This window comes from Pogona vitticeps, chromosome 2, assembly GCF_051106095.1.
Source record: "Pogona vitticeps strain Pit_001003342236 chromosome 2, PviZW2.1, whole genome shotgun sequence".
NCBI classification, from domain to species: domain Eukaryota; kingdom Metazoa; phylum Chordata; class Lepidosauria; order Squamata; family Agamidae; genus Pogona; species Pogona vitticeps.
The window spans coordinates 16407716-16419879 of NC_135784.1; the positions used below are offsets into that span (position 1 = coordinate 16407716).

Genomic DNA, 12164 nt, shown 5'->3' on the forward strand with positions numbered 1-12164 from the left:
CTCAGACTGAACAACCAGAGAAATCTTTCTCCACATTACTCACATTTATGTGGTTTCTCCCCAGTACAAAGTTGTTGATGTTCTGTGAAGGGTGACTAGGCTGTGAAGCTTATCCCACATTCTTCAGAACGACACGGATTCTTCCGTGAATGTGAACGCTGATGTATGGTTAAATTGAAGAGACGCGTAAAACGTTTCCCACATTCATTGCATGCATACGGTTTTTCTCCGGAGTGACTTCGTTGGTGTACTCTGAGGTTAGAGTGTTGGGAGAACATTTTTCCACATTCTTTGCATTGATAGGGTTTCTCTCCTGTGTGATGGCGCTGATGTGCTTTGAAAGCTGATGGATCACTAAAACATTTCCCACATTCTTCGCATTTATAAGGTTTTTCCCCAGAGTGAATTCGTTGATGTACGATGAGGACTGAGTTTTGGGAAAACCTCTTCCCACATTCTTCACAGAGAAAGGGTTTTTCCCCTGAATGAATTCGTTGATGTTTTCTGAGATATGAATTCCTCATGAAGCCCTTTCCACATTCATGACATTTGTAGGGTCTCTCCTCAGTGTGCATTCCCTGACTTTGGTTAAGTCCAGAACTTCCCTTGAAGCTCTTGCCATATTCTTCACTTTTATACACTTTTCCTTCTGAGTGCACTGGCTGAGTATCTTGAAGAGCTGATCTAACACTGAAGCATTTTTCAGACCCTGAGTCTTCATAAGGTTTCTCTCCTGTGGGAAATCCTGGATCTTCTGAACTCCTTCTGGAACTCTCTCCATGCTCCAAACAGTGACACAGACTTTCCTCTGAGTGGCATGTTGGACATTTCACTGGGCTTTTCCTCAGAGGGTTCCTTACCCCAGACTCTGAGCTATGAGGGACATTGAGGTGTCTTTTTATTGTCTTTTCCTCTTCTTGTTCACAGACAACTCTCAGATAAGTGTGAGGTTTGTTTTTCATCTCATTTGCCTCATTTTCCTTCTCCCTCTGGGATTCATCTCTCTTCCCACAGTTCTTGTTTTCATCCTCCACTCTTTCTAGGGATGTCCTGCGGAGTCTTCCTTCCTCATCCTGTGCATCATCTGCTGGAAGAAAGAGAATTCATGATAATTAGTGGCTTTTCCCATTTAACAGGGAAAATATCTATCGATACGCCAATTTCCTGCTGCCTCCCTTTCTCTACTGAGAAAACAGTAGATCGCCATCATTCCTGACCTGGGTTTCCAGCTTCTTAACCAACAGAAATCCATGGATATAAAGGAATCATGAAGAAAATTGTTTCTCTACACCTAGCTGGATGAAGAGGTTAGTAAATGGAGTGTGGATCTGGAGTTCAAGGGTTCGGTTCCACCATGATACTTCTTGGGACTTTGTAACCCTTTCTCAGAATTTGCTAACTTTTCTCTTCAAGAGGGTTAAAACAATTATAGAGGGGTATAGAAATCACCCCCAAATTGCCCTAGATTTGAAGTTCTATTAAACATACTGAATGATGATTCTTTTTTACTACAAGTGTTCCAAGAACTATGAATCAGCTACTGTACTAAGCAAGACCACTAAACTAAAACAATTTTTTTAGCAACCCCCTATTCTGTTTTGCTTCCCAATCCATTCAGAAAAGGTAGTTGATGTACATGTCCAACCTAAAAAGTGGAAAGATCAACCATCTCTGAGTACCCTCCAGCTTGGAAAGGGGAGTTGTGAGTCAGAATCGACTATACAACACATTAAAAAGGTGAAGAGACCAAATTCCTAACATGCGCTGGATTATGGAGAAAGCCAGAGAGTTCCAGAAAAATATTTACTTCTGCTTCATTGACTATGCAAAAGCCTTTGATTGTGTGGACCACAGCAAACTATCGCAAGTCTTTAAAGAAATGGGAGTGCCTGACCACCTTATCCGTCTCCTGAGAAACCTATATGTGGGACAGGAAGCAACACTTAGAACTGGACATGGAACAACTGACTGGTTCAAAATTGGGAAAGGAGTACAACAAGGCTGTATATTGTCCCCCGACTTATTTAACCTATATGCAGAATACATCATGCGGAAGGCTGGACTGGAGGAATCCCAAACTGGAATTAAGATTGCCAGAAGAAATATTAACAACCTCCGATATGCAAATGATACCACTCTGATGGCAGAAAGTGAGGAGGAATTAAAGAACCTTGTAATGAGGGTGAAAGAGGAGAGTGCCAAAAACGGTCTGAAGCTCAAAATCAAAATCGGGTACGACTAAACGACTAGACGATGAAAAAAGGTGAAAAATCAGCTTAACTGAGGCATTAAGTGTCTAAGATACATTGCTGGTGCAGTAACACAATTAGAATGAATCGGAAGTTACACATAAAGTTATTATAAAACAGAGAAGTGATGAGTAGTAATCAAGACAAACGTATACAATGATTAACATGCAGATGGAAACAGAATATCTTTGTCCCAACTCCAAGGATGAAAGGCTCCCCGATTCCTTTGTAGAAAAGATTCTATACCCAGCAAAGGTCGAGACGCCTCCGATATACCTGAGGGGAGAGCAAGTGCTTCTTCTCCGTCATCACCTTCTGGGTTATCCAGGGGCTCCAGCTGCTGCTGCTCACCCTCAAGAAGAGTTCCTGACCTTCCAGGTATGCGCCTAGCGTTTTTCTTCATGGGCCACCTGGGACAACAGAGGAGAGTCCTTCTAGGAGTACAATCCTGTCCCCTTGACTAGTCTTGGTTAAGCAATACCATTCCTTTCCATGGGATGATCTCATCCAGCTGCTTGGTTTGTCATTGATCACTCTGTGTGATGCTTCTATGGTGCCCCAGAGCATTCAAATCACTCTCTGAGCTGATGACAATCCGGCAGACTACATATCCCCACCCCTACACCGCCCCTGGAGATGACTACTCAATTTTCCAACCCCAGAAGGACTGAAGGGTGAGTCAGCCTTCACTCATGGAATTGAACCTGGCTTATGAGCAGTTTTGGCTGCAGAACTGCAGTTTAACTACTGCACGACCAGGTACCTCTACCTTCCGGTGCTGATGTACTTTCAAAGCTGACGGATCACTGAAACATTTCCCACATTCTTTGCATATATAAGGTTTTTCCACTGAATTAATTTGGTGAAGTTTGAAAAGGAGCTGAACGGTTTGCCACATATTTTAGATTGATAGGGTTTCTCCCCTGAATGTGAGCGCTGATGTGCTATCAACTTTGAGGGAGCATTTAACATTTCCCACATTCATCGCAATCATACCTTTTTTCTCTGGAGTAAATTCGTTGGTGTGCTACGAGTTTGGAGTTTTGGGAAAACATTTTCCCACATTCTTCAGAGGGAAAGGTTTTTTCTCCTGAATGAATTTGTTGATGGACTACAAGGTTTAAACGGTGAGTGAACCTCTTCCCACATTCTTCACAGGGAAACGGTTTCTGTCCTATATGAATTTTTTCATGTTCTCTAAGACTTAAATGCCACATGAAGAACTTTCCACATTCATGACATTTGTAGGGTCTCTCCTCAGTGTGCATTCCCTGATGTTGCTTAAGTCCAGAACTTCCCTTGAAGCTCTTGCCACATTCTTCACCTTTATATAATTTTCCTTCTGAGTGCACTGGCTGAGTGACTTGAAGAGCTGAGCTAACACTGAAGCATTTTTCAGACCCTGAGTCTTCATATGGTTTCTCTCCTGTGGGAAATCCTGTGTCTTCTGGGCTCCTTCTGGAACTCTCTCCATGTTCCAAACATTTACAAAGATTTTCCTCTCTCTGGCATGTTGGACATTTCACTGGGCTTTTCCTCAGAAGGCTCCTTAGTTCAAACTCTGAGTTCTGAAAGACATTGAGGCGGTTTTTTATTATTATTTTCTCTTCTTGTTTACAGACAACTCCTCTCAGATAAGGGTGAGGTTTGGTTTTCCTCGCATTTGCCTCATTTTCCTTCTCCCTCTGCAATTCATCTCTGTTCCCACAGTTCCCGTTTTCATCCTCCACTCTTTCTGGGGATGTCCTGTGGAGTCTTCCTTCCTCCTCCTGTACATCATCTGCTGGAAGAAGGAGAGAATTCATGATGATTAGAGGCTTTTGCCATTTAACATGGAAAATATCTATCGATAAATCCAATTTCCTGCTGCCTGCCTTACTGTGCTGAGGAAACAGTAGATCGCAATCATTCGTTACCTGGGTTTCAACCTTCTGAACCATCAAAGTCTGAGGATTTTAAGGAATCAGTTTTCCGGTCTTAGTGCTACACACTGAATTTCGAAGGGGCAGAGGAACTAGAGACCAAATTGCTAACATGCGCTGGATTATGGAGAAAGCCAGAGAGTCCAGAAAAATAATTTGGGGGTGATTTCTATACCCCCCCTAAAATAGTTCTAACACTTTTGAACAGAAAAGGTAGCAAATTCTGAGACAAAGCTACAAGGTTCCATGAGCTATCATGGGGAATTGAACCACTGAATTCCAGATCAACACTCCATTCTCTGGTTTCTCCATCCAGCAAGTTTTAAACAAAACTCTTTTCTTCATGATAGGACTTTTGCATTTGTAAAAGGAGAGAATTCATGGTGATTAAAGGATTTTGCCATTTAATAGGGAAAATATCTATTGATAAGCAAATTTTCTGCTGCCTCCCCTTTCTGTGCTGAAAAAAAAACAGTACATCACAATTATATTACTGAGCTGAGCAGGAGGTTGGACTTGATGGACATGATTCTATGATTCGTGACCTGGTTTTCAACCTTCTTGACCTACAGTTTTCCAGTCTCAGTGCTAAAACTTTTTGGTGGACCTGAACAAACAATGAGCGGAGTGGCTGAGCACTTAAGTCCAAGAACATTTATTTTGCATCGAAGGGGAATGATAAACAGGATGGAAATACAAAAGGTACTATCACAAAATAAAGTGTTTTTCTCAACCAGGTATAGCTGGATGGAGAGATCAGGGAGTGGAGTGTGGATCCAGAATTCAGGGGTTTGATCTCCCATGATAGCTCATGGGACTTTGTTACCTTGTCTCAGAATATGCCTCCTTTTCTGTTCAGGAGCGTTGAAACAATCATAGGGGTGTATAGAAATCCCCACCCGACTTTCCCAAAAAGAAAAGCACTTTTAAACATACGTCATGAAGGTATTGTTTACTACAAGTGTTCTGAAAACAATGAATCAGGTACTACACCAGAAAGATCACTGAATGAAAACAATTTTTGGCAAATACCTGTTCTGTTTTGCTTCCAACCCATAAAAAAGAGGCATAAAAGCAGTAACACAATGAGAACAAATCGGGAGTTACACATAAAGTTATTATAAAACAGAGAAGCGATGAGTGGTAATAAAGACAAACGTATACAATGATTAACATGCATGGGAAAACAGAATACCTTTGTCCCGACTCCGAGGATGAAAGGCTCCCTGATTCCTTTGTGTAAAAGAATCCATCCCCTGAAGATCTGGAGACACCTCTGATATGCCTGAGGGGAGAGCAAGAGCTTCTTCTCCGTCATCATCTTCGGGGTCCTCCGGGGTCTTCAGCTGTTTCTGCTCACCCTCAAGAAGAGTTTCTGGCCTTTCACGAATGCGCCAAGCGTTTGTCTTCATGGGCCACCTGGGACAACAGAGGAGAATCATTTTAGGAGTACAAGCCTGTCCCCGAGCCTAGTCTTGGTTAAGCAATACCATTGCTTTGCATGGGACGATCTCATCCAGCTGCTTCTTTTGTCATTGATCGCACTGTGTGATGCTTATCTAGCGCCCCAGAGCATTCAAAGCACTCTCTGAGCTGATGACAATCCTGCAGACTACATATCCTCACCCCTACACCACCAATGGACCTGAGATACTCAATTTTCCAACCCCAGAAGGGCCGAAGGGTGAGTCTGCCTTGACTCATGGAATTAAACTCGGGTCATGAGCAGAGTTTTGGCTGCAGGACTGCAGTTTAACCACTGCACCATGAGGTTCACTACCTAAACCCACTGAAAGAAGACAGTCCAGATGTGCAAATAGAATTGTTTGGACTCCAACTCCCAGAATATTCCAAGAGTCCCTCCCACACCCTCAAATCATTGGGAATCCCAGTCCACAAACTCACACTGACGGACGCCTAGATTTCCCTCACCAGTACCAGAACCAGTTCTTCTGAATTTGCATTCTAGACCATTTAGGGCTGCAGTGCTTCCTGGGAGTTGCAGTTCTTTGGGAGGTGCCCACTGTAGAGCTTAAAGGGCAAGAGACTAGAATAGCCAGAAAAGAAATGGGGCAGGAAATTGAGGCCTCAAAAGCACCCTCCGTTGACTAGGCTTTGAGGGAAATATAAACGGTTGAAGATGTGGGTCTCCAGTGCAGAATTCCACCCTGGGAATCGTAAAAGAATTCAGGGAGTCGGAGTCCAAATAAGCCAAACAGCATCTATCCCAGATGACAGATTTCTGTGCTCCACAATTCATTTGTGCAGGCATCGTTCAGTCTCAAGAGACTATGCTAGCATGCTCTGCATGGAGGATTTCGAACAGCATCTAGTGTGGCTGAGAAGGCCAATTCGAGAGTGACCATCCCTTCCACACTGAAGACAAATACAGTCTGTCTCCTGTCCAGCTCCCTGATTTTGTTGGTTTTGGGATTCAATTCAATTTCTAGGAGAAGAATTCAATGGTTTTTCTGGGAATCAGGGAGGACAAACAAATACAAGATAGATGGACTCAGTGGAGGAGCACAAGTGAGTGTTCAGCCTTTAAAATGACAGTCACTATTTTTTCTTTTTTTTAAAAAATTACTGTCCAGAAAGTCAGTCAGTCAGTCAGTCAGTCAGTCAGTCAGTCAGTCTGTCTGTCTGTCTGTCTGTCTCTCTCTCTCTCTCTCTCTCTCTCTCTCTCTCTCTCTCAGGCTACGTTCCTCCACTGCAAAGTCATCTTCTCTGTTTCACCTTCTCTTCTTTCTGAGAAGCCTCCTGTGTTCTTTTCCTCTTACTCACCAGGTGACCTCCACAGCCCAGGAAAGTTTGCAAACCAGATACAGAGAAGGAGCCTGTTTGAGAGAAAGGACTAAAAAAGAGTAATAAGGCATTGGAACAGTTTATCTGATGGGGAAAAGAACAGGAAAAAAGCAGCCAGCTTTGGCCCTCTTTCCCGTTCAATCTCGGTTTCTTTCTGCTGGCCTCTCATTGCTAACTGCAACTCTGCTCTTTTCTTTCCCCTTTAATCACTCCCAGGTTTGTGCTTCCTCCTTCAAACTGAGCCAGCTGCCCAGGATTTGCCCTTAATTTTTCAAGGTCTTCTGGGAAGTGTAGTTCAGAACAAAACAGAGAATCGGGCACGGTGGTCCAGGGGAAATCCTGGGAGAAGCAGCCGGGTTAGGATGTGCAAGCATATCAGGCAAAAGCAGCAGAAACAAAAGAAAAAAGACATAAACATGTGGCACCAACAGTGGCCAGAGGATTGGAAAAGATCAGTCTACATCCCAATCCCAAAGAAAGGCAGTGCCAAAGAATGCTCCAACTACCATACAATTGCACTCATTTCACATGCTAGCAAGGTTATGCTCAAAATCCTGCAAGGTAGGCTTCAGCAGTATGTGGACCGAGAACTCCCAGAAGTACAAGCTGGATTCCGAAGAGGCAGAGGAACTAGAGACCAAATTGCTAACTTACGCTGGATTATGGAGAAAGTCAGAGAGTTCCAGAAAAATATCTACTTCTGCTTCATTGACTATGCAAAAGCCTTTGACTGTGTGGACCACAGCAAACTATAGCAAGTTCTTAAAGAAATGGGAGTGCCTGACCACCTTATATGTCTCCTGAGAAACCTATATGTGGGACAGGAAGCAACAGTTAAAACTGGTCATGGAACAACTGATTGGTTCAAAGTTGGGAAAGGAGTACGACAAGGCTGTATATTGTCCCCCAGCTTATTTAACTTATATGCAGAATACATCATGCGGAAGGCTGGACTGGAGGAATCCCAAACTGGAATTAAGATTGCCGGAAGAAATATTAACAACCTCCGATATGCAGATGATACCACTCTGATGGCAGAAAGTGAGGAGGAATTAAAGAACCTTGTAATGAGAGTGAAAGAGGAGAGTGCAAAAAACGGTCTGAAACTCAACATCAAAAAAACTAAGATCATGGCCACTGGTCCCATCACCTCCTGAGAAATAGAAGGGGAAGACATGGAGGCAGTGACAGATTTTATTTTCATGGGCTCCATGATCACTGCAGATGGAGACAGCAGCCCTGAAATTAAAAGATGCCTTCTTCTTGGGAGGAAAGCGATGACAAATCTTGACAGCATCTTGAAAAGCAGAGACATCACATTGCCAACAAAAGTCCGAATAGTCAAAGCTGTGGTTTTTCCTGTAGTGATGTACGGGAGTGAGAGCTGGACCATAAAAAAAGCAGACCGCCGAAGAATTGATGCCTTTGAATTGTGGTGCTGGAGGAGGCTCTTGAGAACCCCCTGGATTGCAAGGAGAACAAACCTATCAGTTCTAAAGGAAATCAACCCTGAGTGCTGGAGTAGCACCTCTTCCATTTCTTTGTAGTATTCCGCTGGTAGCCCATCCGGACCTGGTGCTTTCCCATTTTTTTGTTTTTTAAGGGCTTCTATAATTTCTAAACCTATCAATTCTAAAGGAAATCAACCCTGAGTGCTCACTGGAAGGACAGATGCTGAAGCTGAGGCTCCAGTACTTTGGCCATCTCATGAGAAGAAGAGTCCTTGGAAAAAACCTTGATGTTAGGAAGGTGTGACGGCAAGAGGAGAAGGGGATGACCGAGGATGAGATGGCTGGACAGTGCCTGCGAAGCAACCAACATGAATTTGACACAACTCCGGGAGGCAGCGGAAGATAGGAGGGCCTGGCGTGCTCTGGTCCATGGGGCCACGAAGAGTCGGACACGACTAAACGACTAAACACACACTTTAAATGCCAGCTATTACATTTTAATGTGAGGTTTTGTGGACTCATCCACTTTGTCAGACATATGGAAACATTGTCAAAATTGTCAAAAGCAATGGTTCCCAACCTTGGTCAACTCAGGTCTTTCTGGACTGGAATTCCCAGAAGCCTTCAGCCCCAGCTGTGCTGCCTGGGGTTTCTGGGAGCTGTCATCCAAGAAGACCTGGTTGACCCAAGTGTAGCAAGCACTGGTCTAAAAACAAACAAAAAGAAAGTTTTTTAAAATTATTCTACAGTATGTCTTTATGAATAAACTCCTCATCTTTATTCCTTCCATTTTTTTTTACTTCTACATATATTGGCTGAGTCTGTTTCTAAGGGGTGAAGCTGGGTGGAATATATCCTTCTGCCCAAATTAGAGGGGTGGCATGAAAGGACTCAGGGAAGGGAGGGTGGCCCAGTGGAGGGACAGGTGTGCTTTCCTCGTGTTCATGCAGAGTTTTTCTGTGTTGAAAGAGTTTGTTTCATTGCTATTTAATGGGGGCTGGAAAAAGTAACCTGGCTGCAGGGTTGAATATTTTAAATCCATTGCATTCGTTCCCTGCAGAAAAACAGCAAAGAACCAATTCTCATCACCGTTGTTTCAACCACAGTGGCAAGGAGTTCCACTGCTAGAGCTTTACACCCTGAGCTTTGGTGAAAAGATTCCTAAATTCCTTCCACACCCTACACTGAATATGGAGCTACAAACCTCCCTCCTCTCCCGTTTTCTTCCATCCGTAATCCTGCCTTGTTGCATTCCTATCCGTGTTTCTGGGAAGGATCCTGGCCTGTGATTAGGTAGCTTGCAGGCAAGCTGAGAAACATCATAAAATCTGGACCATTCCTTGCATGGTTAAAAGTGAGAGGAAAGTGGAGGTTAGGCTGCATCTTCGTGGAGCTAGACAGGCAGGCTGTCCTGTGTCTATCTGAAATTCCCTTTCAATGTTCAATCGCTGGTGTTGTTCCCTTGGATTGTTTTAATTAGCCGCCTAGAGTAGTCTTAAATGACTAGATAGGCGGGATATTAAATAAATAAATAAATAAATAAATAAATAAATAAATAAATAAATAAATAAATAAATAAATAAATAAATAAATAAATAAATAAATAAATAAATAAATATCCCAGATCATTTTCTGGGCAGGAGCACAAACCACATGTCTAGTCAATGCAATTCTCAACAGGATCCCGGAGTCTCCACTCCCCTCTGCCATAACACTGCATTCTTCCTCCCCCACTTTATAAAAAATGCCTTTATGAGGTAAAATAGCAGTGACCTCGTAGAACAGCTCATGAACTGGCACTGCTTGCCTCACACGGCACTTCACTGGAAAAGGTTCCTACAAACTCTTGTTTGGAGAAGAGACGAGAGAAGGTCACTTTACGATGACGAGCCGACTCTAGAGGCAGATGTTTCGGCACTGAGTTGAAATACGGGATGAACACTTCAGAGGCAACAGGACCTTTTAGACACAGATATACACACATGCCACACCAAGATACTGACAGTTACACTTGCAGGTGCAGTGCAAAGAGTGTAGGTGTTGGAGGTGAATGGCTTCAGATCGAAGAAAGCACCATAGACGGGAGGCGTTGGGCACTGCATCACCAGTCAGTGCATTTACGGCAAAAGTCTCCAGGTGGGACAGCATGACTCTCCATGAAGGAAGAAGAAATGGTCAGGACATATGAAAGTCTGGGTGGGTGTGAGAGAATGGACGTGGAGGAGAACCCTGCCATCGACATGTCACCCTCTTCATCCTTCAGAAACTGAGGGCATTATAACCTCCAATTCACTTATAGATACGAATGAAGAAAAGGGAGGAAATAGACTCCCCTGAGTATCCCTGTCAGCCCAGGAGAAAAGCAATGTTCAGCAGAGGATGGGCCAGTCATAGCGAAGGACATTAAAATGGGGGGAAGTAGAGAAAGGAGAAAGAGATGACAAGAGGAGAAAGGAGACTCAGAAAGAGGGCTATAATAAGAGGAGCAAACGACCAGAAAGAAAGATAATTGTGGAAATTTCTGAGGGAGAAGTCGAAGAGAAAGAACGCAAATTACTTGAAAGGTGAGAATGGATCCCAGAATTCGGGACATGCAACAATGGGCTAAAGTTACAGGAAGCCAGATTTCGGTTGAATATCAGGAAAACCTTCCTAACTGTTAGAGTAGTACAACAATGGAACCAATGATCTGATAAGGTGGTAAGTGCTCCCACAATGAGAAATTTAGACAACCAGCTGGCAGATATCCTCTGGTTTGTATTCCTGCACAGAGTAGGGAGTCGGAATTGATGGCCTAAGAGGGCCCTTCCAACTTCATGATTCTATGATCATCAAAGAGGATCCACGGATGAGGGAGATGGTCGAGCTTAAGGTCCCTCAAGAAGAAGCAGGGAAACATCAACCTCCTAAAGAAAACCTCTATTTGGGGGAGGGAAAGAGAGAATAACATCACATGGAATGTGAAAGGAAGATCGGGGAAGAGACTAGAGGGAGAAGAGAGAATTCATGGAATCCCACCCAGGAGACGATCCAAAGGGGAACCTCAAGCACAGGATGAGTTACGTACTCCAGGACAATATGACTTTTTATGTCTTTGACTCTGAGTAAGAACCGTTTGAATTAGTAGTAGCTACCAAAGCCATTCAAAAAGGTTGGATCTTTTGAGCATGAACTAGAGTCCCTCCATCCTTTCTAAGGGGGATGGGTGGAGGAGGAAGGGAGAATTAAACCCACTCACAGGGGGAGGAAAGGCATTAGTGGCTTTGTAGTTACATGCGAGGAATCCTGAGCAAAGCATTACAGGCTACAGGATCTCTAGTGGATTTCACCTCCCACACGGCTAAGCCTTTCCCACCACCTTCCTCTATCTTCAGGCAACTATGTGTTGTCTTGGCCTTGTTGTTTATTGTTCAGTCGTTAAGTTCTGTCCAACTCTTTGTGACCTCATGGACCAGAGCACACCAGACCCTCTTGTCTTGGCCTAGAACTGTCCTAGTATTAGATTTTTGTTTGTTTTTTATAATATACAAAGTTAAAAACTTTAACAATCTAACATATAATTAATGAAACAAAAAGACAAAAAGAAAAGCTACCAGCTGTTGTATGTATGTATACTTTTATTACCTGATGTTAGCCGCCTAGAGTGGTCCTGCGTTGGCTAGATAGGCGGGATATAAATTAAATAAACAAACAAACAAACAAACAAACATCCTTCCTTCTGCTATGGATCAGAGATT

At 43.4% G+C, this 12164-nt stretch overlaps 1 protein-coding gene and 1 long non-coding RNA gene across 3 annotated transcripts in view; both read right to left on the bottom strand.

The window, feature by feature from the left end:
- LOC140701299 (uncharacterized) overlaps positions 1-12164 on the bottom strand; it is a 141659-nt gene that overhangs the window by 20971 nt on the left and 108524 nt on the right. The window lies entirely within an intron of this gene.
- On the bottom strand, positions 2814-5565 carry LOC144587448 (uncharacterized). Its single transcript, XR_013542606.1, has 2 exons — positions 5367-5565; positions 2814-4032 (listed from the first exon to the last, which is right to left on the bottom strand). It is a non-coding gene; the product is annotated as an uncharacterized LOC144587448 (long non-coding RNA).